Raw genomic sequence first — 23,231 nt, 5'->3', positions numbered from 1 at the left:
CCCAGCTGGTTGTCATCATGGCACAGTCCAGCACAGACACAGCTTTGGGCCCAAGATTAGTCAAAGGCACATTGACAACAGACTAGAGCAAACAGAGCAAATTTCTTTCAGCTCTAGAGCTAGCACTCCCTCTCATAATTCAGACATCTCGGCACAGTGCTCCACAGGATCACACCAGGAAATATTAGTAGACGCTTTCACGTCATACCATGAGCAACCCTTAAAGGGCCTAGACTTTTATTATCTCCGTGAAAAGATAAAGGGCAAATGCCTATGGGAATAAAAAGGAAGATCCTCCCTTACTTAGTATTTTGCACACTTGAAAGTGTGATAGCCCTGATTTTGTAATGACAGCATAAACTGGACAGCCTCCCATGTTGAAAAGGTCCTGCAGCACTGGATAAAAACAACACAAATCCACAGAAATCAACCAAGATGCTATTAAAATTACTTTGAATGCATAAGAAGCTTAACAGGTAAGAAGATCCCAATGAATTCTTTAGTCAAAAAAAATTATTTTTTCATTAAATTAATTTAATGGGTCTCAAAACTTCAGTGTTCTAATAAACTCCTCAGGGTACCAGCCAGTTTTACCTGTATAGGATGCAGAGCAATATTATGCCAAAACACTGGCCACACCATTCACATACCTCACACAAGGTCCAAATCAAATGATTTAAGTAGACTAATACCAACAGAACCAGCCCACCGACAGACTGTTCCCCGTATCTGGCCAGCGCCAAGTTTTGGGACAGGGGTTGTCTACAGGATAGACGCCATCCACTAAGCCCACCAGTCAGTGAGGTCACCTGGTACCAGCACTCTTTTTCCCCACAGTCAATAAGAGGAATGGTTATGACACCTCAGGCATGCCGACGTTCTGATGATTCCCTACCGACTGTGCTACAGATGTCAATGGAAATTTGGCCTGTGTAAGAGTATGGTCCGTAACAAGGCCACACTCTCCGATTTACATGGAAAACTTCAGATGCTGCTCTGCGGAAATAAGGGCATCAACGTGAATTCCACACCCGTGCCAGTTCCGCATATCACCAAACGTTGAAGACATTAACCCACAACTTCACATGTATAATTTCTCATTACATCTGCATTTTTAAACAATATGACTATGACACTGCCAAATATCAAATATAATAAAGGCACTATCATTTATCTACAAATTTGTTTTGCATACAACTGCTAAGAATAACTATGACTAACTGAAAGAAGAAAAATGGATCACTGAGCCTGTTCTTCCAGTTACTTATTATCAAAGGTATGTCTGCACATCAAGTAGACAACATTTCCCTTTCCCTTTGTGGTGTGCAGGTGCTGAGGGGGAAAAAAAAAAAAAAAAAAAGAAATGAAAAGGACAGAATCGTCATTAAAATTAAGAACCACAGAAAAGGACAAGGGGATTCGTTACATCTACATTTGATTTATTGTCATCTGGCTAGACTTCAAGTCCATGACATGCATCTTCAGGCACTGCAGGCTGTTTTGTAGATCGGTCATCCACCATAAATAAAATCTGAGGCTGAAATCAATTGACCTGACATTTACCCTGTTCCACAGATAAACACATACCACCTCTCATGTCTGAATTTCAGGAGGCTTCAAAAGACAAAGTGATAAGGGCTGATTAACAGTTCCTGATGAGACAAGCCTGTAGGAGTGAGCGATGTATGGGCTAGAAACTCTTTATGGGAATGCTGTGGGTTTTTACCTAGGCTGAACTCTGATATCATCATGTGAGCTACCAAGAGATAGAGAAGCCAAGTTTATGAAGTGGCAACCTTCACTTTTACATGACACAGAAAATTATCAACCCAAAAAGGACTTTTTTTCTCCTTTTTGAAGGGGACCGGGCCAAGGACACTGCATTTCTCAGGCAAGGCAATAAACTTTTCCTACTTGTACTGTAGAAAAACTGAGTTCTTAAAAGCAGATGTTAAATTGAGTTGTATATACAGTAAGGTTTTCGGATGTTTGACTTAATATAACATCTGTTTGAAAGCAGACAGTTCACTTGGAACCACTTATTTCATAACCAAACAATCCCAAGTCACTATGGTCTTGGTGTCCTTCAGCGTCCTAGTAAGCTCCTTATTAAAGGCTAGAAATGAAGGTATTTTGCAGGGCTTTGGAACCAAAACTCACTGCATGTCATGCTGTCGTGTCCCCCACACCCCTCAGTGCTGCTGAAGCACAGCTAGAGTCCGTCAGATGATCTCTGCGGCACAGATCTGCTTTTCATGGAACAGACTATTCCGGTGGTGTCCGGCTCATTCTGGTACTCAGATATATCGCTTGCTAAGAAATGCAAACATTCAGCAGATTATAGTCAGTGGAAATCAGTCCGTTTCAAATCCAAATGACCAGGAGGAACCACGAGGAATTTGGTAGCAAGTCAGCCAACCAGGTAAAAATCCACTCCTGCAAGTCCACAGCATGGCACGTGGATACTAAGCCGAGCCGGTAGCCTTCAGCTTCATTCAGGCGCAGTCGGTTGGTGCATCCAGGCGGGCTGTGCAGCCAAACATCTTAACGTACAGCCCAGCAGTCAGTCCAGCAGGCAGCACGCCATCACACTTCACATACCAAGACTGGACCACTGGCAGTCTTGGACTGCCCAGCAATAGGATTTCTTCTAGCTTGTCCAGATCATTTAACTGGCAAAAGTCCGCAAGTCTGTTCCCAACAACAAATTCACGCCTGGGTTTGACAGGAAACCATTTGACTCAATCAGTTGCCGTTTTTTTTCTCTTCTGTCAGCATGAGGCTTTCTGAAGAATCTTCACTCAGTTGCAGTCTCAGCAGGTCATTTCTCTCTCATCAGATCCCAAGGTAAAATCTGCTCTAGCTCCATTTACCTTACCCAGCTCTCCCCATTGTCAATTCAAATCCAAACAAGCTTTCTGAAGTCTCTTAGTCCGCTTTTCTTGTGTCAGGAAACCTTCGGGCCAGTTTATAATCTATATAAGCACTAAGACAGGACCACAAAATGAATCGTATTAATATAATTACAACCAGTAAAATCATCAAAAGGACTGATTCCATATTTAAGCTAGAATAATGAGGTAATGTGAAAAAAATACTCTGGGAGATCTAATTATATAATGCAGTATTCAGTTCTGCGTGGCCGGCCCAGCAATTCCTGTAACATTCCAATCAAAGTGATCTCACTAGCATGTGAGAGAAGAGTCCAGCTGACAGATTTGGGACATGTAACGTACTATTTAGTCAAGAGGCCCCATGTGCTATTCATAAAGAATTAACAACTCCTATATTGACAATGACAGTATTGTCAGAAGACCTTTGGAAGGAGGAAAAAAAACTCCATAAACTCCGTCTCTGTGAAGTTGGACTTTTTTTTTTTTTGCCCCTTCTTTCCAATGCTGATGTAATCTCCAAACATCTCCAGCAGCAGCTGCTCAGCGAAACCAGGCACCTTCTCCCTAGTCCCTTTCAGCAGCACACGCAGCACTTTCCAGCTCCCTCAAGACAATCGGGGCCTTTCTTTCACCAATTAGCTATCACTTCAAGAGCCCTGCGCTGTCCAACGAGCTCTTAAGAATGGTCTTTGCAGGAAACAACACTGGAGGAGCTTTTTTTTTCCTAGACAAATTAAAAGGGGAAGAAAAGGGGGGCGGGGAGTGGGGAGAGAAAAAAAAGCACAACAAAACAAATCAGAACACAGAAGCTGTCCAAAATGCATCGCTCATTTAGTACATCGACAAATGCAGAAATGTGCTCAAGAGCCAATGCTAGAGCAAGGCACACACAAAAAAAATGCTCCTACTTTCTTTAGGAGATAGTTTGTTTAGTCAAATATGTTAAACAGGTTTCATAGAAAGAAGGGCTCTTGTTACAGCAAGTCTCTGAGCTATACAAACTAAGGGGGAAAGAAACTCCTGGAAGATTATGTTCTATTTCCTTATTTGGCTCTCCAAATGTAAAGCAGCATTATTTGAAGTAGACATTATAGGAAAGAACTCGGTTTAGCTCACTTTAAATATAGACGGATTGATGAAATGAGTAATTACTGGAACTGCTAAGATCTTTCTGAATTTACTCAACTCGCAAGCTGCTTTCCCCAGAAACTGCACTTTCCATCTAAAAAGAAATTAAAGCCTGATTCAGAGATGTAAAGCTCTGAATTTTACATTCTTTTTCCTTTAAAATCAGGGAATAGGTACAGTAATACCTTGAGGTCCCCGTTGATGCCAATTCCCCATTAGAACAAGTACAAACTCTAGGACCCCGTTCAAGACGAAAATAAGGACCTTTTATAGATGTTTAAGTAATACCTTGCCTAGGCCCGGACTTCAGCAACTGAACCTGGACAAGTGGAGTTGTGAAAGCAAAAATGTGAAGGATCAGCAGTAAGGAAAATGACTTGGACAAGGTCCAAGCAATAGCACGGGGTCAGGACTGCTTCCCTGATTTTCAAAACTCTGTGTTAAACCAAATGGCCTACCTTTTTGACATATTGAGTGTCAGTATTATCTTACAGAACCGTTTTCTGGTCAAATTTGTCCTGATTAGAGTAACCTCATGAGAGTCAACACATTGCCTTGTCGAAGGACAACACAAATACATTTACATTACAATTAAAAAAGAAATAGTCTGTTCCCTTTTATTGACTGTGTATCAGAAGCAAAGCTCCAGGCTTTGTAAACAGTTAAATGGCATGGCAAAGCAAATACTATAAGGGGTTTCAGGAGTTTGTGCGTACTAATGGGTGCTCTTAACCTCTACAGGATTTTTAAATGGAGTTGGAACGTGTCAGAACCGATCAGATCGCTTAAAAGGAAAGAAAGTCTGATGCATTACCCTATGTGCATTTATGAAGGAATGTGAATCAACTCAAATTCCTCTGCACGGGAATGCTCAACCAAGGGATGAGTACACACAGTCAGGATTAAGAAGGAATCTTTGTGGAGGTGCACTGAACAATGAGTGTCTTTTTATACCTACAGACTTCAAAAGATGCTGAGTTTAAAGGGACTACTCCTTTCAACTAGCAAAGATTTTGCTGAAAAAATGCAGCAGGCTGGAGAGAACGAGTGTATATACATATATATGTACTAGGGCCACCCCCAGTTATAGGAAAAAGGATGAAAGGGACCCAAAAGGTCTATCACCTCGCCTTAAAACAAGATCAGCTATGCCATTCCTGACAGCTGTTTCTCTAACCTGTTTTTTTAAGACACCTACATCCACACAGATGAGAAGAAAGGAAATTATCGTTTCATCTGAAAGGGTTTTAAGCAGGAAAAACAGTTTGACAAATTGTTCAGTGACTCTATCTGCTACAATAAAACCACTGTAAGCCCACAGCCGGGGGCTTGACATTACGTTCTTGCTTTTGCAACTGGCTCATTTTGTAGCTGTAAAGTAATTTATTAGTTGAGGCAATGATACCTGCCTTGTTTCAGAAAGGCACCTATCTGTGTATCTGTTTCCTCGGATGGATGCAATTGCTGTTCCTGAAAGTGTACCTTTTATGACAACTGTCTTCCTTTATCCTGGTGCAACCCTTTTGCCCGCACTCTAGCAGGATTGCTGAAAACCACCAGTGGGGTTCTACCAATTTCAACATCAGCTAATGGGACTGTCATGTAATACAGCACATCCTACGCCTTGGCCATCAGCTCCAGTTCAATCTGTTAACCACTGGGCTTCTCGCCGCTATTTAAGGGCACATGAGGAACGAATCGGTGGTTCATTCTGGTGCCAAGCGAACAGGTGCCTCCTCCCCGCGCTCACAAGTGGTTGTCAGCTATGCTGTCTCTGGCATTCCCCGAGAGGTGTCAAAGCCGGAACAGAAACCGCACAACCCTTGCGCCTGGCGCTGGGCTCTGCGTGGGACAGGCTGACATAAAGCCCGGTAAGCTTCCACGACGGCTGCCTGGTCAATAGCAGTTCTATGGCTCCGCATGCCACGGCTGTCAAGTTGGCACTCTTCATAGGTACTACACTGATTCACACAAAGGAATACTGCATTTCAGTTGCTCAGGGATGGAAAGATAGTGCTTTCCTGCTTAGATTTCACTTCTTAGGACAGACTTCCTTCCACAGAAAATTAATGGCACAGCATAAGGGAGGCGAATCTACATGCCAGAAGAAAACATTGTGAGGTTAGCTTTTAGACAATGCAGTTTAATATGGATAACTCTTCTTCCCTCCTTTGTAAAGTATTTTGAGACTGAGTGAGGAAAAGCACTGTGTAAAGCCTATATATTGATGATTATTATCTGGATTTTCCCAAATACACTTTTTCCACACAACAGACCTTCCAAATGCCTGGCACCGGTTTTAATGATTTGCCTTTTTGAAGAATATACACTGTATCACACGTAAAAGTATCCTCTCTGTTCAGAATTTATTTTGTAAAATCATTTTCAACTAATCATCTCTCTAGAGAACAACAACATGATAGAACAGTATTCCTGATGGATATTTTATTACTACCAAACATATGTTTTCATCACATAACCAAAATTATTACCCTCTTCTGCTATAAATATTTATTAAAATCCTCTAATTTTAAACTATTTCCAAGACAAATTCCATATTTTGCTTTTAAATTATCACATAATTAATTGTCCTTGTAATCAGTGCCCACTGAAGGCTAGCTTAGCAAAAATGTCTTGTTGACCTTTAAAATGTAAGGCAACAGATTTCACATCTAATTTTCCATTTTCAATTATAAAGCTATCTACCCCCTAAAATATACTACATTCCTAAAATTTTAAAATACCAAGTGAATTTAGAAGCAACAAAGCAGACAATACAACAATATTCATAGAATATCAACTGCTATCATCAGTTTGAAATATATCCCAAAACATAAATAAATTAGAATTTAAAAAATGGTATCTTTGACTTACTGTGTTTACCGCACATTCAAGTCAGGATATCTACAAAAGAAAACAGCAGAGTTGCAGGTGTCGCCATGGCTAACAAGAAGTTCCCAGTTCATTGTTAAGAAAAAAGGAAAAATTCAAGACCAGTCCTTATCTTCCCTCAGGTTCATGTGCCTTTTATAGTTATCAGAGGCAAAAAGGCACCTTGCTCCAGTTAACATACGTGAAATCTCCTGAACAAGCATTCTACATCACACTGAAAACAAAATACCACTTAAAAAGAGCCAGATCGAGGTGTTCACAGTTTTAGAGGACAAAATCTGACATTCAAAGTCACTTCCTGCTTCAAATAACTTGTGATAATATGCACGTATCAAGATCGTTCAATGTTGCATTGAGTCAAAGGAAAGCAAACACCTGCCCCACTGGTTTTCTACTGGAAAATCCCCAGCAAACATACTCCTCCCACTACAGTCAGTTTGATATGCCCATTTTCATGATCAAGGAAACCAAGGACAGAACAGATACTTCATTTATTACATATTTCTTAAGAATAACTTCAGTGTCCATAAAACCAGAAGTGTTTGCAAAACTCTAGCTCATCCTCAAAGGCCTCACAGTCAAAAGCGAGATTTAAAAGCAAAAAAAGAGCACAGATGGTAGGAAAAGGACTAGGAGGAAACAAAAAAAAACCACCTTATAAATCAGTCTTAAAAGTGACTACCTGAAGAGATCTGTATTTTAAAAAAGGGTTGATGAGAACTTCACAGTTGCAAAGCTCACCTTCCATTATCACCTGCATATGCTGCTGGATGCTGCAATGCTCAGCGGGAGACATCTTGCTTCCCGTCCCTTTCTGGGGATTTCTTACTAGGTGTGTGAGCGGAACATGATCTAGAAGTAGCAGAATAGACCACGTGTATGCCATGATACTTAATGACATCAACGAATTAAAAGATTAGCAATATCTGAAACATCCACCTAATGGTGAACAAACATAAAAATACAAAAATATTTAGTCACTCAAAGGAAAAAAAGCCTAGCATAAATATTTAGAATTTATCTTACAAGGGTCAGGATAGCTTGTTATCAAGCAATTATTATGTCTCTTTCTCTCTTCAGTGGTCAGAGACCCTGCACAAGTTGCTACGTCTTCACACTCTGTTAGATGTGTAATTTTTTGGTTGGAAAGAACCAAAATATTTGGTTCCAAATACAAAAAAATTTTTGCTGGGGACAGTAAGGGATTGTCACTGAATTCAATCAGACATAACGGATCTAGCCTAAAACCATCCTTTCTCAGTGCTCTCACGTCATCAGTGGACTGTTTTTTCCCATTGAATTCACAGAATTCATATCCATCTAGTAGAGAATATTATGATTATTTTTGACAAAACAGTGTTTCAACTGAAATGCCAGTTTTTCAAAGCCAGAAATCTGGAAAAATATCTTCCAACATTGACAAAATATTTGTCAGGAGCTGCTTTTCAGATCCACAAAATTCAAGATCAGAACAAAACAGAAAGACAGATCAAAGCTCTTCAATATATCATACAGTCAAGGCACTCACGCATAAAACCACAGTTTGAGTCTTTTGACGCGTGCTGTGGCCCACCTATCTCTGGGCTGTTCCCAAGTCTCTCATGACTTAAAAACCCTGCTTCCTTCTCGCCATGTACAAAACCAGACTGGGGCCTTAAGAAATGCCACAGGACGGAAAACCCAGTTCCCTCTCATCTGTAACTACACGTCTTTGGCAGATTAAGCGCTTACGGAAGGCGGCTGCTACATGCTACTTGTCCTGTAGTTTCACTCGGGTGGTGCTCCTCCTGTGCTCTACCAAGCAGAGCTCAGATCAAAACCTGCCTCTGGTTTACATTAAATTCGTGTTTCCTAGTTGTCATTTGTGTTGACAGCGTAAGTCAGTGTTGATAGAAATGAACAATGACACAACTGCAATTTCCATACATGGACAAACTTAACTACTGCAAAGAAGTTGAAGTAAAAGGTAAAGTTTCTAAAACTTAGCATAAGCAAAATGTGCTTTGGCAAACTACCGACCGCAGAAAGAATTTGAAGGTGATATCACACCACCCATTAAATGCAATTATTGAAAAAAAAGATCCCTGTTATCCTTTATAAGTGACAGAAAGTAAATATTTCACGTGCTGCGTTGACACAGCTCCAAACCTTATGATTATATTTAAAAATGAAATTACACTACCTGAAAAGCATATTTGAAATATTTCTTATAAAATGTCACCTGGAAATTAACAGGATTTTAGAAAGTTTGACGGCAGATGATTGAAAAAATTATTGCATTTAAAAAGTTCCTCATTAAATACATGTGTGACTAGAAAAAACCTTCTTAAGTTTATTTAAAGCCATGTGAGTAATAATGAATTATCAGACCTATCATTATTGTACTAAATTTGTTTTAAAAATGGTGTGGGATTGCACGGTCTAGGCTTTATGCTTTGGCTTTGCCTCCTTAACGGTTTGCTTTCTGAAGTCTCTTTTTTGATAGCCACAGAACACTAGATTTACAATGAACACAGGCTGATCTGACTATCTATGATTTTGGAAGTTTCCATATTCCAGTCTGAACTTTGCATCAGAGCCTTTGTGGCCAGACCCAAGTCGGGCATTCAGCGAATTATACTGTGTTCTGAGCAAGATTTTCATTCTAGTAACGGGTTATCCTGCTTATTTTTAAGGTCTCTTTGCACACAAAAAGAAGGGGAGCTGGGGCAGAGAAGGAAAGAAAAGAGTCCATTTGAAAAAATTACACTGCTAGATTACAAGAGTTGAAAGCTGGTATGTAACTTTGCTCCGGGTGATCAAACTGCTAATCAGGAATGCTGTCGGGAACAGAATGGAATTCCAAATAAATTAGCCATGTCCAAGAAGCCGATACAACACAGGATTAAGGCTCACAAAGAAAACAAATTTATTCAGCCTACTTTATCAGAATTCTTAATAACGGGTACTAGTTTTTTCTCATCGCAGTCTGAGCTCTTCCACTGGAACAGTGTGGAGAAGGAAAAATGAGTCACACTTCATAAATCTCCTACTTGTACAGACACCTAAAAACGTTATATAGAGCAAGACACAATACCATTATATATAAATACATACGCACATCACAGTACAGTAAAAATGTGCATGTTTATTTCTCCAAATTTATTTCCAAGGCACCTGGCCAAAGAAAAGACACTACACACTTCTGTGAAAAGCTACAAAGCTGAAGAAAAAGGTTAGAGCTGCATTGATGTCCACACCAAAATGAGCTAGCTTCAATGCCACTGAATTAAATAACCAACTACAAAAATAAGTCTCTCTCCTGTATGACCATGCCACGCATCCCAGATCTTATCAAGTATAAAAAAGAGAAATTCTTACGTCTGCACACTGCAGCGAGGAATATTGTGGCTGAGGTACTGTCTGCAATTCAAATGCGTATTCTATTTTTGCTTCTGACAGCGTCCCAGAGAAACTTTTCAGAATAGTTTATGCCAAATTCACAGGAATGTTAAAATCTGTGCTTAAGTTTTCGCATTTCCTTGAATTGGGATTTTAATCTTCATCAGACTGTTTTCCCCATCTATGAAACAGAGATGGTAATAGGCTCTTATCTATACGGTCAGCTGAAGACAGAACTAGGTTTTTGTTGAAGCGCTTTTGTAAAACTAAGTTTTTTAAAAAGGAGATAAAGTGCTCACGAGAATTACTTCAGGTAGAGTCTAGGCATCTAGAGCAAAGTTGTCCTGCAAGGCAAGTGCATGTAATCACCTTGGCCTCTGGAAAAAAAATTTTAAAATCAATAAATCTCAAACATATCCTAACTCAAACATATCCTAACTTCAAGCCATTGTTCAGTACACTTGTTCACTGGAAAATAAGAGACTGAATACAGTGGCGCTTGCATTTACATGACTCCGTCATATTACCTTGAGAATCTGTGCCTGTGCACGCATGGATTTCCTGTAATAGAATTCATCAAGCAAACCACAAGCTGAGTGTGTGTGGCAGGGATTCATTTGTCTGGTGGTTCCCAGACATGGCATTGCCTTGCTTTCCAGATGACCAAGCTGCACCGGCAGTTTGATATACATGGTGAGCATCAGGCATTTTCTAAAGACTTTTTCTCCCAGATATGAGGAACTCCCCGTAAGACACCATTTATGCCCCCTCCCCTTCCCACAATGAAACAAATGAAATGCTATTTACTATTATCACTGCATCTAGTATCTTATTCAAGCGCAAAACCACACATTTCTACCAACAGTGACTTAGTGCAAGATTTCTTTGTCAAGCATTTTTTCCTTCCTGTAAGAAGATATTTGCACAAATATGGAATGAAAAGCACCTATCCCCAAATCACCTTCTCTGGAAATGCATCTCCAGAAGGCAATGGTCAGCTGATGCAAGCTACTGCCACACCACCGAGATGTGTGACTGAAAGGGTTCTGTCTGCACCCCGGTGCCTCCATTAGAGGCACATAAATAACCATTCGATGTGAGCAAAATATTTTCAGGGAAATACAAACAATGTTGTTTTCTCAGGAAAATAAGCCAAGAAAGCAACAAGCACAAGCAAAACTTTTCATAAAACCCAAGGAAAAGTGTTGATTTTAATTTTCAAAAAGGACCCTTTACAAAGGAAACAGATTTGTATTATTAACTACTGAAAGAAACATTTTGATCCAGGGGACAGCTGAAAGACATTTTTCCAGCTAAAACAATTTGCCAGAGCTTTGGTACACATTCATAAATAGCTCCAAACCATTTCAGACAACAATTGCGGTGAATGAACTACTGGTCTAAAAAACATTATCCTGTCATACCTTGATCTGCCAAACAGTGCTGTACACACTCTACATTAACAGACAACTCACACCCTCAAGCTAAGCAGGCATGCAAGCGCTTGAGAATTGGGGTGGACTTCTAAGTTTCCAGAATATGGACACTGGATTGCTGAGTGAAGAAAGGATGATCACTGGCAATGAGCAGCGCCGCCCCGCTTGCTCGCTCTTGGCTGATCACAGGCCAATGAGACATATCCTGGGTTAACCGTATTAAATATTTGGCTTTACAAAATAATGTCATAAATTATAGTTTAATCAGCAAGTGCTCTCCTCTTGTACCCTAAAACCAGTTTGCCTGCATTACTTTTAAGATTCTTTTTCTTTTAAAAACACAGAAAATAAAGCAAGTAGGTGAAAGGTAACTGTATCACTTCACAGACACAAGCTACCCTCTGATTACAACTAATTAAGATATTCAGCAGCCTTAAAACAATACCTTTTTTTAATCAATGAACCCAGACAGCATTCACAGCTTTTTGCTATGACAAATGCCCTTTGAAAGAGTTAATAGGCAAAGGTTTGTACTGGCAATGAATAGGGCTACCTTTAATTGATCCAAGAGCCTTAGAGAGCCGTCTTATAACATGATGATGTATTTGCGTTGCAAATAGGCCAAAATAAGCATAAAGAAAATCTGTAAACCATGAGACCTTTCATTTTTTCATTGCGGAGAGGGAAGGAGGGGGCACGGCTGGGGAAAATGAGAGAACTATGATGGGGTTATCTTTGTGCTCTGGCACTTAAAATAGATAAAAACGACAGAAATTTTGAGGAAAAGAGAGGAAGTGATGAGGCCATAATTCTAAGAATAAACGTCAGGGTGCATGAAAACGTACAGAATAAGGCTTCTTCAAGGAAGGGAAAAAAAAAAAGAAAAAAAAGAGGAGATGGCCTAATGGCATAAAGAAACATTGATTAAAGAAATACCCTGAGGGAGAAATATATTCCATCAGCTTTAACAAACACTGCATGGCCCTGCATTTCCTCTGAACTTCTTCAGTGAGGAAAATAAAATTTTAAAAAATATCTGGAGAAGAGGCAGTCACATGGATCCATTTATAATTTTTCCCCTCATTCTTTGTTCATCTTTTATATGGTTTTGTTCAAGATGTACAGGAAATTTGCACACAAGAAGCGGCTCACAAAATTACTCACAATGAGTTAGTAGTGAGCATTCTTCCCTGAGTAGCCAAAGAAGAAACAAAATTTCATTTTTATAAGCAATATTAAAACCATTTAGTCATATTTTTCCTTTGTGAGACTGATAACGCATTAATGTTACCTAATAATTATGAAGAAATCAGTCTATCCACACTTAAACTAGCCTTTCATTATAAACCCCAATTTGGCAGAATCCCTTCCTCACTTAGCAAAAGTTAAACTGATTCCCTTGAACTTTCACAGGTGCAAACTTGATGCCAAGGCAGAATTTTTCTGGAAAGTCTGAGACAAATCAGACAAGGAAATTCCTAGACTAAAAGACTATTTTTAAATGGAATTACTGTGTAAGCATATTATCAATAACTCAGGAAAAAGAAAATCAAATAGAAAGTTGCTGGGGTCTGAGATTTTCCTCAAAGACAGATATGGGAGGAGCTAGAAAAAAAATTAACATCGCTCCTTAAAAATAAACAAAGCAGAGCAATAAAATATCCCGTTCCTGTGTATGCATCCAGATGCGTTCGGAAAAGAAAGTCAAGTCCACTCTCAGTTTGGAGCAGGAACCAATAAGCTGTTCTCAGATTCTACTCATCCTCTTCATCCTACAGCCATGAACAAGTCGTCTTCTAGAAGTAACTAATCAGAAAAAAAAAACCAAACCAAACCCCAAAGTTTTCATTGCAGGTATGGGTAAAAATGAAGGAAAAACTGAACTTACCTCTCTAAGACAAGAGAGCTGAGATAGGATGCTCTGAACAACAAGACATTCTCATTAGGAATATTTGCCTCCTACCAGGAGCTTTACCCTGCGGTGCAAAGTTCTGAGGAAAATAAAACACAAAAACTTCCTGTCGTAACTTCAAGACATTTTTCTAATCAATTATTCTAAGCCCACATCCCCAAGCACCACAGAATTGCAACCATAGCAAGGTAAGCACCAGCTGCATCCTTCAAAACAAACCTCACTTTGAGGAACAAACATCAGTAGGTGAGCAGGAGGACCAGGACATGCGGACAGTGGCAGTGCACTAAGGAAAGTATATGCTGGGCTGTGCACAGCCTTGCTTACTTCCATGTAAAGAGGCTCAAAATATTGTGCTGTGTTTGGAGTTGGTCTCACTTTTTTTAAAAAAAAAACAACGTAATTTTGAGAAAGTCTTCTTGTTCTATTCACTTTCAATTCAGATTGTTAGAATCTTCCTTTGTAACTCAAAGCCAAAATATTTCTTTCCACTGTACCAGGTTACACATAAATTCTAGCTATCATGAGTTTAATTAAATAAATACATAAAAATTAGGATGTACAAAATACTGGTTCTTTAAAGGACATCGAGTTCTTGAGGAACGCTTCAAAATCAACTGCTTTTTGTGCAGTAGACACTGGAGAGATTACCCATGCCACCTCCCCAAAGCGCAGTGAAGGTCCACTGTTTTATAAGCTAAAAGGCAACCACACCACAAAATAACCACGTCCAGTAGCTTATATCTGAGAGAAAAAAAGTGGGCCAAAGTCTGCTATTACAATTCTAGCTTGTAGACGTCAGGGAACACAACAAGGATTTCCTCCAAAGGATATAGCCATCAAAACTGTGGGCATAGTCACTCCCATCAAGGCTCACAGCATAGATGAGACTTAAAACCACAGCGGAAGCATAGGTGGGTGACAAGGCAGGAGGTCTCCTTTCATCACTTGTGCCAAGAGCACCAAACTGCAAAACTCAGCCACTGCACTGGTGCCACAGTAGCCGTTGAGACTGTGGAGACAGCTAGGGACAGGGGAAATGTCACTGAAGAACAACACGTAAAACCCTGGAACATGAAGGAAGGAAGCAAGAGTAGTAACTCAAGAGAAAGTAAACCAGAGAACTAGAAAGCGTTGTCAAGATGTTTACCTAGGGCCTATCAAGGTGATCTTGTATCTTCTTTATCTTACGTTCCAAACTCTCTCATCATAACAGCACTTCAACAGTGAAGCTTCCCCCAACAAATCGTACAATCAGCCTATTTGTGGGACACTCCATACCATTCAAGATCATTTTTCTACTGCAACCCCTGTAGACAGCCTATGGAAAAAGGCCAATATTCAAATCCTGTTCACGCACATTCTATTTTGCTGAAGAACACGCTGAGACAGAAGGACATTTCTGTGGCAGATACAAGCAAAATCTGAGCTATTTTCCCAAATCAAGCCTAAAACGTGTTTATAGGTCTGGTTACACAGCAACAAAACGCATCCCTCCTAGAAGCATGCGTGGGAGCTGTGTGCGAAGGGCACACCAACAGTGCGCTACCAGGATGGCCGGGAAGTAAATATGACCACAGGCTGCTGCTACGTGGTGGACAGATACGTTCCCAAGGCTGTCAGACTCAATTTGTGAGCTCCGTGAATAAGCGATGCCACCCGTTACCTGCAGATTACTGGAATATAGTCTAATGGCAATGTTCCTCTGCACGTCAGACTGACTGTCATTATGAATTACTTGTTCGCTCTGTGCATCTCTTTACAGGCTCAAACTGTCCACCAATGCCAAAAACGTAAGACTCCTATATCCGTGAGCTTATCTTTAACCAAGCAAATACCGTACTGATGAGGAACTGAGGCATAGAAAGTCTGAATAGAACTGAACCCAAATTTTTCCAAGCAGCATCTATTTCACAGCTGCCTCGCAAAATTAATATCAACAACATATTTTTAAAGCCAGTTCATGTTTTACTCTTAAAGGACTATTTCTATATTTGGTTAATCTTTACCCCTGCACGCACATACGTGCACACACCCCTGGAACAGCTGAAACATAAGGACTAAAAGGTGGGGAAAGCTGATGCAGAAAGAGAAATGGGTTTTCCACTGCCAAAGATGGACTCAGCTTCAGAGACAGGATCAAAAACCACTACGTTTTGGTCCTCACATCAACGTTCAGACAAAAGCTTCCCAGGCTCTTTTTACAAACCAAAATAGCCCTCACTATCCTGAATAATTAAATTTTTTTAATGTGATCTCCAGCAAGTTTTACTTAAAAGCTAGCTGAGTCTCTTTGCAAAATGTGCTGGTTAACTGAGCTTTAATCACACTTTGTCATCTACAATCCCAGGCCCAAACACAGCACACAGGGAAATACAACCCACAACGTCTTGCCAGAGGAGGCAGGAGGAGTTTTCGTGCTGTAGCAGAAGCAGCAACAGGCGCAGCTAAAGTTGTGCTTTCAGCTCCACAAGTATAAATCCTCAGCAACTCCACGCTGACGGAAACCTCACCCTAAAAGCTCTGTGGACTCTCCTCAACTCAGCTGGGATACTAAGAAAGCAAACTTTGATCCTTTTTTCTAAAAACCTGCTTCACAATTCAACATCTTTGATGTGAATCTTTTAAAAGACTGAGATGGCATCAAGTCAGGGACAGGATGGAGGGAAATGTGTTTCCGTCCGTGGGGGGACCATTAGGAGGAAGGTTAATAGCCCTGGGCATGCGATCAAATTAAGGTTTGTGCCAGTTTCCCCAGGGTTTCCCTTGCCATCACCAGCTCCCCCAGGCTGGGCAGCTCACCCTCATCTTCCTACCAAAGACAGCTCTTAAACAGAAGCACAACAGGCTGCTGGGAAGAAACCAAGATAATCACATAATTAACTTATATGGATGAAGTATGAAACAGGCAGAGGGAGGGAGGCTTTGAGTATCTTTGGAGAGATACAAACTTGCTGTACATGCAGCTTAAAAACATGGGGAGGGAGCAGGAATTCAGACCTTCCCAACATGTGGATCGCAGCACTGAGGCAGCACCGAGTCTAAACAAGGCTGGAGTTAGCATTCAGAGCACACAGCCCAGCAGAGTATGGGAAAGGGATAGAGCAGCCCAAAGAGCTGGCGCCACTAACTGACGAGCAGAGCGCAAGTGATAAAGATTTACTGCGAGAGAGGAGGAAACAGTCCGCTGGCCCGATTAGAGCTGTGAATACCGAGTTGTTCAGGGAGGATTTTGCAGCTGACTGATCACAGGCTGTCGGAGCAGGCCTCGGACAACAGCTGCAAGGCTTGCTGGGCTGCAGAAACAAAGGGCGCCTAGCACGGTGCAAAGAAAGAGTTGACAGGTTGTTGTTAGCAGTGGCAAATGTGTGAGGTATGTCACTGTGTGTGAGACGGGGTGGGTTGGGTTGGTGGGGAAGAAGGAGGGCAAGAAGCACAGGCAGCACTCAGAAAAAGGGGGGGGGGACTCGCGGGGGAGGGAGCAGGGACACAGGCTTGGTCAAAGCGTTTTCCTAAAATCAGGCCGGTGTTTGTAAGGAGGACAATCACAAGGTCTGTTTACTGCTGCCAAGATGAATTAGCCCATCGTCTCATTTATAGGACGAATCCGGTGGCACAGACTATAAGGTGCATGGCATTAAAGGGACTAATTAGACGATTCCGGCAAATCTGAATTAAGACCCTTTCTTTCTTTGAAAGCTGGAAAGCATTTCTCAGGACTCTAGTCAGATGGCTTAGGTTTTGTGGGCTTTTTCTTTCTGTTCTGAGAAGGGATATCTTGTGCAATTCCCTAACGCACAAGGCTCTGCTCTAAATTCTACTCTGAGCTTCAAGAACAGTTGTTAGGAAGCTGCTGGCATTTACATCATATCTAAAAAGGTCCAAACCAAAATCCCAGATTCTTCAGGAATTCAGCGCTCAGTCCAGGGACAAACTTTGCAGCTGGTCCCTCCTGTTACAGCGGCCTAAACCAGAAGCCCACATGTGAACATACCTGAGCTAAGAGCCTACAGCTGAATTCTCACTCACACATACAAAACAATCTAGGTTTTTCAAAAACTGGCTTCTAATCTAACACCCACCCCCCACCCGCACCCCGCTCCAAATACGGTGTCTGTAGCCAAATGCTGCTCCCAAGCAGCTCTGTGCTTTCTGGAGCCATGGTTCACTAAGCTGGTGAGTGCTGGGTAGGAATGTATCAATGAAACTCCAGAGGTGATCAAAGACAGAAGCTGGAGAACAGGAGAACTCACTTTCGAGTCCCTGTTTGGCAAGTTTAGGATCCAGTTCTTGAAATCTGGCAACATTTTACTCCGATTGTGACAAAAACAAAGTGTCACAAACACCTCTGAAGCAATGGTGCGTGCTGTTTGCATACAACCACTATATTACAGTGGTCACTATTAAAATGTTTTACAAGCGGTTAAGGTTACCATGGAATTCACAGTATACTAAGAGAAGGGAATACCATGAAAATCACAGAAACATTCGGCACTGCAAGCTGCGAATATCAGATGTTTCATAGTCATTAGTGACACTTTGTAAAGTATAGGCTTCTTGCGTTTTTACGTATATATCTATTACTAACCAACAAATAGGAGACACTGAGAAAGTGCAGGGACCTTTATAGTATCTGATCAATTATACAAACAAACCTTGTTTTGATTTTTCTTTTCTATATGGTCACTGGGACCCAGTTAGTCCGGTCCCAATGGGCAGCACTTGATACACTGTAAAGGGAATTCAGAACAAGAGGCATTTCAAGGCTTCTAACACAGCTCCATTCTCCCAAAATATATTAAAAAAAAAATAAATACTAGCGTGCAGAATACTCCATCTAGGGGCAGAAATGTAACCCCAAATTTCCTTAGCCTCTGCTTTGACATGTGTTAACTTCATTGTACCAGGACTGAGCGCATGAGAAATAATCAGACATTTCACAGAAGTTCCAAATAGTTCTTCCTCAGTGTGAGTCCATAGATTTTTACTTTTTATTATTTTAAATACAGAGCTTCCAGATTGAGTTTCCGCTTAACAGTGATGAAGAACACAGGCACTACTTCTATACATTTACTAGCAACTGGATTATGCTTTAAACTACAAATATTATCTTAGGAACATTTTATAATCCATCGTATCCATATGCTCAAAGTTTTCGGCTGAATAAGGATGGTCAGTGAGCTCAACTGCAAAGAATAATGAAATGCCTGAAGGACTGTTTAGGTAACCATACTTTTGGATGTAATTAGGCTTCTACTGAAGTCAAAGCAGGGTCTGAATTTGACTTCAGGGGGAGGTGAAACGGCCTGTGGCAGAGGCACGCTTCTGAATAAGAATTTCTCTCTATACCTGGATAATTCAATATCATCTACGCTTAATATTAGCACACAGGATTTGTTCACCAATTCTATGTGAGAGCAATGTATACAGACTGAAATACATAATGCCCATTAACAGTTTTTCCTCTTTAGGGGTGGAGAAAGAAATTACAGCAAGTAGACCAATCCTTTCCCTCTAATTATGTGTTTTCTTTACACAAATGGCTTTCAGCTGACAAGCCCACACTAATTTTCCTTAGTAAGCAATGGGTTACAGCTTGTCCATAATGTTACAGCTTTCCACTGCACTGTGTCTTGCTCTTTGTCTCCCTGGTACAGAGAGCCTGCGTCTGAGGCTGGTGTAATGCTTTCGAAAGTGATCAAATTACTTCCTACATTTGCTCTCCTTAAACACCTCCGTCTGATCACCTCCACTCTTCCTGTTCGGCCTCTCAGCTGCAAACTTCATACTTCATAAATGCAAAGGTTAGAATTTTCTAGACACCACTTTAATTTTTCAAATAGCAATCCAATTACTGAGCAAATTGGCACATGTGCCTAGTTACATAGTGACTTGGCACTGCCTCCACTCATTGCTGGCAGCGATGAATGTGTTCCCCCTTAGCCCTCCTCATCTATCTGCTCCAGCCTCCGAGCCAACACCAGTGACCACATAAGGAGAGTGCCTGGCAGCTGCAAACCCGAGGTGCCAAGAGGCAGATTGTACTCTGTAGCAGCAGGATCTGGGTCTGTGACTGGCTTCCTGGCTAGTCTTTTGTAAGACCTTTTCCATGGCCTCTAGGTTGGCTCTAATGAAGCCTGTAGAAATGCCTGCAGGGAGCTGGTATAGAAGTGAGTTAAGTCAAAGGTTTAATTTAGTTTCTAAAGTGAAGTGAATGTATATTGGCCTTCTTTTTCCACCCTGCAATTATACTCCTGCCACATTTATGAGAAAATACAGTATTCAGTCAACAATAGGAGTGCATTCCTGGGTATGTCTGCACCGCACATTGGGGCAAAGATCCCCAAGCCAGCCTCAATTAACTTAGCAGCAGAACCAGAAGCAATATAGCTGTGTTTGCTCGGTGTGACACCCGAGCTAATTAACTATGTATGGCAGTAACAGAGCTTTACTGTTTCTGGCACCGAAGCTAGGATCCCTGTGTGGTAATCTACTACAGACATGCCAGCTCACTTGGAGGTAACCTGAGGGCTCCCTAATCTGACGTTGCCTTGCACTGCAAAGATACATTTAGGGATACTCCAGGAACTGGCAGGAATCTGCTGACCTCTTTACATCATGTGAGAGTGGTGAGGCTACAGATGCGGTTACAGTAAATCTGGACTCTTCTTCCATCCCGTTCACATTCTTTTATTACTCACAACATGATGGTTACAGAGCATCTTTAAGTAATGTGTTGAGCATCTTGAGCAGCATCTGTCACATGTGCTGCTTTCTAAATTTCTCACTTCCTCCTCCAGGGGCAAAAAGCTGGGCACGGATATTTTAAAGTATTTCTCAGACGTGCATTTTCCATCTTTTGAGGGTTTTTTTTGGTGGTTTTTGTTTGTTTGTTTTGGGGTTTTTTTTGGGGGGTGGTGGTGTTTGTTTTGTTTTTTAAAGGAGGCTTGGGTCTTAGCCCTTAAGTGACCTTCTTTGGACTATTTAAAAAGCCATTTTCAATTATTTCAATGCAGCAGACAAGAACTTTCTCACAACAGGATATTCCCTGCCCCCCAATCTCGATTTTTTATAATCTCCAAGAAATTAACTTCCTTAGAATAAATAAGTACAGATACCAAAAGACCAGAGATGCACTGTGCTCCCTGTAATACAAACAGGCTTCGGTGAAGGTAAAAACAAAACAACAAACTGCCAGCTGCTCCTCTTTTGGAGCCCCACCTCAGGCATACCAAGAAGCTACCGAAGAGAATCAGAGTTATTTGCCCAGCAACTTTCTGATGCAGATGGTAGTCCGGAAAATATCCGAGTGGACTCTGAACTGCACACACCAGAATATTTTGCCGAGTTTGCTTGCTTGGACTTTACTTATGAGTACAGTTGTTTGTTACTGATGGAATTTTTTTTTTTTAACTAGGTATGTTATGTTGACAGAGGTACTGCAGATCTCCGAGCTGTGACTATTACATTATCTTTAACTAAATTCTCCTTATTTATCATTTAAGAGCTTTAGCAGCTGAGCTGTCTTTACTGATGTTTATCTTGCTTGATACCTGCAGGTAGTTAGGAAGCCTAAGGTGATCTATTGACTTTCTAGATACCAAAGCTGAGTCGTAATTCCAAGAACCACGATAAGGACCTGAGGACTTCCTCTTCAAATCTAATCACCCCAGGTCTCAAGACTGAATTTTCACAAGGCAGCAAACGCAACAGTAAATTTTAATACATATAACTCTCAGACTATCCATGGCTACAAACACAACTGTGACGCAGTAATGTGGATTTTAAGTGTGATATCCGAGCGTGCCATTTTCCCCACTACGCCCTCTGCCTCTGCCAGTTTTGTGTGGGTTACTTGTGGAATCATTTTCATCAAACAAACAACACTAAATTCTACACAGCCTGTACTGGTAATATATTTTAAAACAGTGATTTAAAACACTGCGGGCCTTTACAGACAATCTCGTTATACCTAGTAAACCTACTAATCTAATCTGTAAGAATGCATCTCTCCGTAAGAGCCTAATGAACTGCTCTGGTGACCGCAGTGGATTACAGGCAGACACTTGCAGAAAAACAAAGAACACATTTTGATTAACAGATTTTTAGACTATGCTCAAGAAACACTTGGGAATCTTTGGACTGATTCTAAGGCACCAGGAAAGGTAATGTACATGCAGCATCGGTAGGCTTCATAACATTATTCAAGGGTTTGTACCTCTGTATTTCAGTGATGTTCGAATGATGGGTAAAAACCTCAGAGCTGTAGATGATGTGCGGCCCTATTGTCATCTTTAATACCTTCTACAGGAGCAGGAAACTGAGATGGAAACTGGACTCCTGGCTACAGGCCTGTAGGACACAAGGAAGAGTTAGTTATCCAGAAGGGCACATAAGCATGTGTTTAACACTAGGCATGTGAATGCCCCGAATGCATAAAAGCTCACATGCCAAAGTTAGCAACATTGCTGTAGCCAAGCTGTGCTGAGAGTTAAGCATGCACTTAAGAGCCTTGCTGGACGGCAGCCATTTACAGATGTACAATCAGTACACAGACATGTAGGCAGAGACTTCCTTTAATGGGTCTCACTGAATTATCTTCTTGAAGATACATACTTGATTATTCCAGTTAACATATTTATAAACCCACATACTCCTCTTCTGATTACGTCTCGGACACTAGCACATGTGTCCTTTTGCCTGGAGTCCTTTGTTTACCACACCACTTAAAAAGTCAGGGCCAGACAAACAATTCAAAATCAAATACAAAAAGCAGCTGGAATCTGATAATACAGACCTCTCCCAGGTCCTGTTCTCCTCTTGCTTCATCCTTGATGTGTTTGCTTTGAAGATGCTGATAGACGCTTGTCTGTATGTAATGATAACTACTAACAATAGCTTGATGAATAAGAGAAGAGAAAGTGGAAAAAAAAACCCCAATAGGAAAGACATTAAGGGCACCAAGTCATTTTTTTCTGGGATGGGCATCAGACATATGCTTGCTACTCCAGTCACAGTGCAATCAAAGCTGTCCTGTGCCACTGCCAAAAACTGCAACAGGTGCCAAAAGATTACAGCATTGGTTAAATCCACTCCTAAGGCACCAGCTCAGGGAGTGATCCAAATCCCAGAAACCAATGAACGTCTTTCCCCGGACGTCAACTGTTTTCAAATAGTTCCCTCTTCTTTCCAGTGTGATGCTGGGTGGGGGGTGGGGGGAGGGGGGGAGGGCGGGGCACAAATAAATTCAAGTGCCAGGAGGTAATCCTCTGATTTCGCCACTGCAAGGCTGGAGAGGTGCCAAAGCCACACACAGCCTCCCAAACACATTTGTAAGGTAATTAATATTTTATATTGACAACAATAAGAGATCTTCATTCACAAGGAACTACTAAGACAGTTTCTGGTTCCATTCTCCCCAGCACATTACAATGACAACTCCATGCCAGCAGCAGCCACATGGCCTAAAGGTGCCAAGCTGGCAAGGATATTCTCTCTCAGCATTTGGCATCTAACCCCTTGGCAAACCCCTCAGCAGTTGTGCTTGGCTGCTTTTGGATCCGTCATGCGGTTAGGCTGCTGATAGCA

The 23,231-nt window shown here is 41.1% G+C and overlaps 1 long non-coding RNA gene across 1 annotated transcript; it reads right to left on the bottom strand.

Annotated features, from left to right (window-relative positions):
- Positions 1-522: 522 nt before the first annotated feature.
- LOC142057982 (uncharacterized) lies at positions 523-22,999 on the bottom strand. The gene is made up of 5 exons (XR_012660823.1): positions 21,862-22,999; positions 13,620-13,722; positions 7,656-7,766; positions 6,897-6,926; positions 523-3,618 (listed from the first exon to the last, which is right to left on the bottom strand). It is a non-coding gene; the product is annotated as an uncharacterized LOC142057982 (long non-coding RNA).
- Positions 23,000-23,231: the final 232 nt, after the last annotated feature.

This window comes from Phalacrocorax aristotelis, chromosome 5 (assembly GCF_949628215.1).
Source record: "Phalacrocorax aristotelis chromosome 5, bGulAri2.1, whole genome shotgun sequence".
NCBI classification, from domain to species: domain Eukaryota; kingdom Metazoa; phylum Chordata; class Aves; order Suliformes; family Phalacrocoracidae; genus Phalacrocorax; species Phalacrocorax aristotelis.
This window is presented reverse-complemented; position numbering and strand designations above follow the sequence as displayed.